Raw genomic sequence first — 6,305 nt, 5'->3', positions numbered from 1 at the left:
TCTGGCCCCGATCGGCCCCTCACTCCAGCCGGCTCTGGCCCCGATCGGCCCCCCACTCCAGCTGGCCCACCCCAATGGCCCCTATTGGGGCGGGCTGGCTGAACCCTACTATCAGTGCATGAATTTGTGCACCAGGCCTCTAGTAGTATACAATACTGTAATCAGCATGTATGATGCTAGGTGGGTACTGGACTTCTCAGGGGGATTACTTTGTAAATTATATAAATGTCTCACCACTATGTTGTACACCTGAAGCTAATACTATATAATAAAAGCCTAATATGCTAAGTGTCTGGTCAACCAGTCGGCCATTCAACCAATCAAAACATAATATGCTAATGATATGCTAAGGCTGCTCAACCACTTGCTATGACATGCACTGACCACAGCAGGCAGATGCTCCAATTGGTAGATTAGCCTACTGTGGGGCTTTGACTGATCAGGACTGAGCAAGATGGGCTAGATATGCCTTGGAACCCTCCTGCGATCTCTCCCTGGCTAGCCAACCTTTCGTGTCCCTCTCTGGCCCCGATAGTGCACCAGTGGGGTCCCTTGGCCTGGCCTGTGCCCTCTCACAATCTGAGATCCCTCAGGAGATGTCAGAGAGCCGGTTTCGGCCCAATCCCTCAGGCCAGACTGAGGGACCCCACTGGAGCACGAATTCGTGCACCAAACCTCAAGTATAAAATAATATTGAATGTAAACTGTAATTGACAAAAAATAAAAAAGAGATCTGGCTTACCCACTTTGTCCAAATGAGTCTGAACTGAGGTTCCCAAAGGCAATCACTCTGCTCTGGACTGTGAGATCCAGTTGGAGTCGACATGTTAATGGGAAGCTAGGTTAACAGGCAGTCACTTGTCAGTCCACCCTGAGGGGAACCAAAGTTTTGCCACCCTGAAGCTGCCTTAGGGGGAATACTGATTTTAAGCAATTTATTTAGAAATAGAAGACTCTAAAAGAATCTTTGACTCTCCTCCCTTTTCTGCCCAAGATTCAGAGAGAAAAACCTGCTTTAGGAAGGAGATCCTAGGAGATTCACCTTAGCCTGATTTGAATTAAGTCTGGTAACTAAGAGGGCTTCATGCAGGGGCCTGTGAGCTACATATCCTGAGTCCCATTGTTTCTGAGTCACTTAGCAACACTCTTCTTGCGATGTATGTTCCACACTCCCTCTCAACTACCTGTACACAGCCTATTCTTACTTCTGAAATCTAATATTTTTGTACCCCGCCTTTTCTCCTTTGTTCAAAATGTCATATTTCCCAATGTTGCCTCACTGTCTTTTGAAAATCATGTTTATGTGAATTCCTCATGCGCATGTATTAAACACTTGATTTTCTCCTGTTACTCTGTCTCTGTTCATTATTAGCCCATCTAGAAGAACTTAGATGGTGGGAAGAAAAGGAGCCAAAGTAAATATACATGCAAGCAAAGGAAATAAACTTTGTAGAGAAAAACATAATACAAATAAATGATAATGGTTAGTATTAATAATAAATGGAATTCTTTTCAGTCATTTCCCTCCTCTTTCTTTGTTAGGGAATTTTTTTGTTGACCAGAAAATACAAGTAACAGAATTTCATCTTTTTGCTGGTGCCTCTCTGGGGTGGGAAGCATCTTCCTCTAGACTGGCCCTTCTTACATGAGAAGACCTTGAAGATTGGATTGGTTCTCTAATTTCTTGGACAAACGACAAAATGATTCTTTATTTTTCCCGTCAACCTGGGTATGTGCCCTGACTAGGAATTAAACTGGCAACCTTCGGGTGCAAAGGTCAACACCCAACCAATGGAGCCGCACCAGACAGGACAACAAAACGATGCTTGATCTCCAGTTCTCCAGTTTGTGTATTATAATTCCAGTCTTAACATACATTGAGAGACTCTGTTGGAGATTCTGCAGGTAATTCATGGTAGAATTAGCCACAGAACTGCTGGATAGTCTTTGCTATATACCTGCTTCAAATGGCATAGTGCTATAGGCTAAATATTTGAGCCTCTCCCCATCCCCCAACACACACACACAGAGTGCATATGTTGAAACCTTATCCCCAATGTGGTGGTGTTAGAGGTGGGGTCTTTGGGAGATGATTAGGTCATGAGGGTAGAGCCTTCAAGATTTGGACTTGTCCCCTTTGAAAAGAGACCCCAAAGAGCTCCTTGCCCCTTCTCCCCTATAAAGACACAGCAAGAAAATGACTGTCCACGAACAAGAAAGTGGGCCCCCACCAGACACTGAATCTCCTGGTGCCTTGATCTTGGACTTCCTCTCTTCCAGAATCATGAGGAATAAATGTTTGTTGTTCAAGCCACCCAGTCAGCAGTATTCTTGTTATAACTGATGAACTAAGACACGTAGGATACAAAAATCTGCTTTGATAACTCTAGGTCTCTCCTGACCCATGTCCAGTCCATTAGCAAGTCTTCCAATTCTCACTCCAAAATGTCTCTGATCCTCCTGCCACCACTAGGTCCTGGAGGTCAGGGGAGATGTCTGACCTGGACCATTGTAATAGCTGAACACTGGTTTTCACTCTTGTTCAACCCAGTCTTCCTACCACATAGCAACCAGAGTGGTCTTTCCAAAACAGAAGTGTGAACCTATCTCCTTCCTATTACTATTATAATTTTTTAAATGTCAGGTTTGTTGAGATATAATTTACATACAGTGAAAGTCACCCTTTTAAGTTATACGATTCCATGAATTTTAACAAATACATACTGTGTTAACCCCCACCACAATCAAGATATAGAACAGTTTCACTACCCCCCAAAATTTACTTGCATCTCTTTGTAGACAATCTTTCTCCACCTACAGCCCCTGGCCACTGATCTGTTTTCTGTCTCTATCGTATTACCTTTCCACAAGGTCACATAAATGGAATCATACATTATGCAGCCTTTTGAGTCTGGTTTCTTTCAGAATGCACTGGGAAAGTATTCAGGTTGTTGCATGTATTCATAGCTCGTTCCTTTTACTGAGAAATAGTTATTCCACAATATAACGGTTTATCTATCCACCAGTTGGCAGACATTTTTCTTGTTTCTAGTTTTTGGTGACTATCATTAAACTATTATAAATATTTGTGTACGAGTTGGTTGGAATTTTATTTGGGAGTAGGGGGAATATATGTATCCATTTCTCTTGGTTCAATATGCAGGAGTGGGATAGCTGGATAATATGGTAAAAGTATGTAGGAAACGGATGCTCTGTCTTCCAAAGTGGCTGCATCATTTTGAATTCCAGTTGCTCCACATCCTCCTGAGAACTGGCTATGACCGGATTTTTAAATCTGAGCCATTCTGGTTTTAATCTGCATTTCTGCAATGCGAATGGTGTTGAGCACATGTGCTTAGTCACTACCCGTATCTTTTCTTTGGTGATGCGTCCCAATTTGTTACCCATTTAAAAAATTGGGTTGTTTTATTATTGAGTTGTATTATTATTTTAAATAAAAAATTCTGAATAGATAAGACATTTACATGGTTGAACAAACAAAAGTTATTTTATAAATTGATTTGTTGAGACGTACCCATCTCTGTCCCTATGAAGCCCTGCCTCAGAGAACAAGCTCATTAATTGAGGTTTGCTTCCAGAGCTGCTTTCTGTAAATACGAATATAAATTCCCACCTCCTTTCCGTCCTTACACCAGAAATGACACACTTTGTACATTGCTCAGCAACAGTCTCTCCTGCAGAGTGTCCGCAGACTTAGAATTTTTTCAGTCACATGTAATTCCATTGCGGGGAGGAGGCTTGTTTAACCAGTCCCCTAGTAAAGGATGTTTGAGTTGTTTCCAATTATTTCTTTACAAGCAATACTACAATGAATAACTTTATATGCAGGCAGTATTCAGCTGTAGGAAGCATCCCAGAAGTGATTTTTCACATTACTATTTTTTCTTAAAGCATAGCCTTTCTTAACTTCTATGCATATTTCCTTTCTTCATTTCAACTCAGCTCAAGGACCTTGTGTAAACCTTGTTCATAAAAAAGAAAGTTGGTGGGCGTGTGTGTGTGTGTGTGTGTGTGTGTGTGTGTGTGTGTGTGAATGGGGTCAGCGTGGGAGGCTACACATCAGCAGCTCCTCGTAATCCAGGCTCTACCTGCCAAGGAGGGTGTAGGAGGAGGGTGGCCTCGCCCCACTCCGAACCTTCCAGCTTCTGTTCCTCTCGATTTATTTTGTAGTGGCTATTTCCTGCTTATATTTATGTCTTTTGCTTCTGATCTCGATCTGACTAAAGGGAGACTTTTTTTCTGATCTGTGTTTCAGTCTCACCAGCAATTTATGGAGTTTGCGCTTCTTAAGTTTTCCTTTTGATCATCGTTCATCCTCAGTTAATTTGCTCAAATGAAGAGCAAAATCTTGGGAGGAGATTAGCAACGACAAGAAGGATCCCATTTAGCTTTATCAAATGAGGTGTTTCTGAATGTGATCATTCACTTCTCACTCAAGGGGGAATTTAGGATGTTTAGGATGTAGTAATATAACCTCTTTGATATTTAACAATCTCATTGATTGTCTCAGTCGTTTATATGTTAAAGAACTACTTGGACTTAAAATACTGATAATTTTTTTAAACCTTATTCATATGCTAAAAACAGAAGTTGACGGCAAGACATTGTACAGCTACCCAGACTGCCTTCTGATTAGTCCCATCTTAGCTTTCGTGTTAAGGGACCTTTTAATTTTGGCTTTCCTACGTGCACGCAGGTATCATGGTAACTGGTGAGCCGGTGGTTTGTTAGGAAGAGGGGATGGTGAAAGCCTCAGGGAGCTTCGCCCGGGCATGCGCCACTAGCTCGCTCTCCTGCACAAGTGATTTTTCAGAATGAAATGCTGCAAACAGAGACCATAATATTTCTCTCCTCACATTGTTTATTTCAAGAGCCATGGGAACCATCAAGAAGACGCATAGGCTTAAAATGTAAACCCTGCAAGTCTACTTTGTTTGAGTTAATGAAGATGTGACTTTGGGGTCTCCTCTCACTGTCTCACCTCTGCCCTGAGAACATGGAAAGGACTGAGATTTATTGCGGAGGGGGGGAGGGAGGCATGAAGGCGGGGGGAGGATCACTTTTCAGTTGAAATTTATTGTGGAAAAAAATTTATTGCAAAAGATAAATTTTTGCCCATTCTATTTAGCTACCAGGGGCAAGGCTGAAGGCTGAAAGAAGCCTTAGAGAAAGTCATAAAAGCTCCAGATTAAAAATATTTCTTAAATGGTCTCATTGAGAAATTTTCCAAATGAGAGTCGCACTTGAATGAATGAATGCTGTATCAAATTATCCGGAGACAAAGAAGAGAAGCCATTCCACCAGAACAAACGGGGCTGGCTTTGTTCAGAGGACAAATCATTCCTGCAGCCCGTTTGGAAAATGTCACTTTTAAGTCAATGAGAGATGTGTTCAAATGGAAGGGGGATGCAAGACCCTATTATATTCACCGGGATGTGATGTTCTGCCTCTGAATGGTTTCTACAGTGCATGAAAATTCCTCTTTTGTTGGGGGGATGTATGTGTCTTTTTAATGTCTTAAACTGTTTTCAGGTTTTACAAAGTACTTCAGTTGTCACATTGAAAGGGCAGACATGACCACACTGGAACACCGACTGTCCAGCTCCAGAAGCTCTGACGTGTTGGACAAGTCTTTTGAACTCTTAACCTGGTAAAAATAGATCCGCTGGGCTAACGCGGGGACGTTGTCTCCTGGGGAATCCAGGGGGCTTGTGGCCGTCCGACCCAGCCCCTTTCTCTGTCTTTTCCTGACGCCACCATGGGAGCTCTGGCCACTCTGGGGTTGATTTGAGCAGCGGTGGTGTCCGAGGAAGAGGAAGTTAGAGGCGAGATGAGCAAAACTAACAGGGAAGTCAACCCACTGTTCAGAATGGACCAGTCTGGCTGGCAACTGTGGGATGTATAGGCCGGCCAAAGCAGGTAGCCCTCTCGGTTCAGGGGGGGGGGGGGGGGCAAGAAGCGCAGGAAACTGGAGGAGGTAGGTAGCAAGGAGACCGCCCTTGCCGGTTAGGGTGATAAGGCACATTTCCCAGCAGAGAAAATAATGTTACCTGCAGCTCTGGCTTCCACAGCACTGTTTCTAAATACTTGAGAGATTTGTTACTCCTGAAATAGCCTAAGGCATGTGGAAGACACAGAATTCATTTAAGTGACTTCCCTTTCCTTTCCAAGTCTTAAGGGGGATAACCTATCATTTTATCTGGAAAAAAGATCTTGAAGCATTTAGGAAGTCCCTACTCTCTATATGGTAGACACAAACTGCACATGCATAAACCAAACAAAGT

Source organism: Myotis davidii, unplaced genomic scaffold (genome assembly GCF_000327345.1).
Source record: "Myotis davidii unplaced genomic scaffold, ASM32734v1 scaffold59, whole genome shotgun sequence".
NCBI classification, from domain to species: Eukaryota; Metazoa; Chordata; class Mammalia; order Chiroptera; family Vespertilionidae; genus Myotis; species Myotis davidii.
This window is presented reverse-complemented; position numbering follows the sequence as displayed.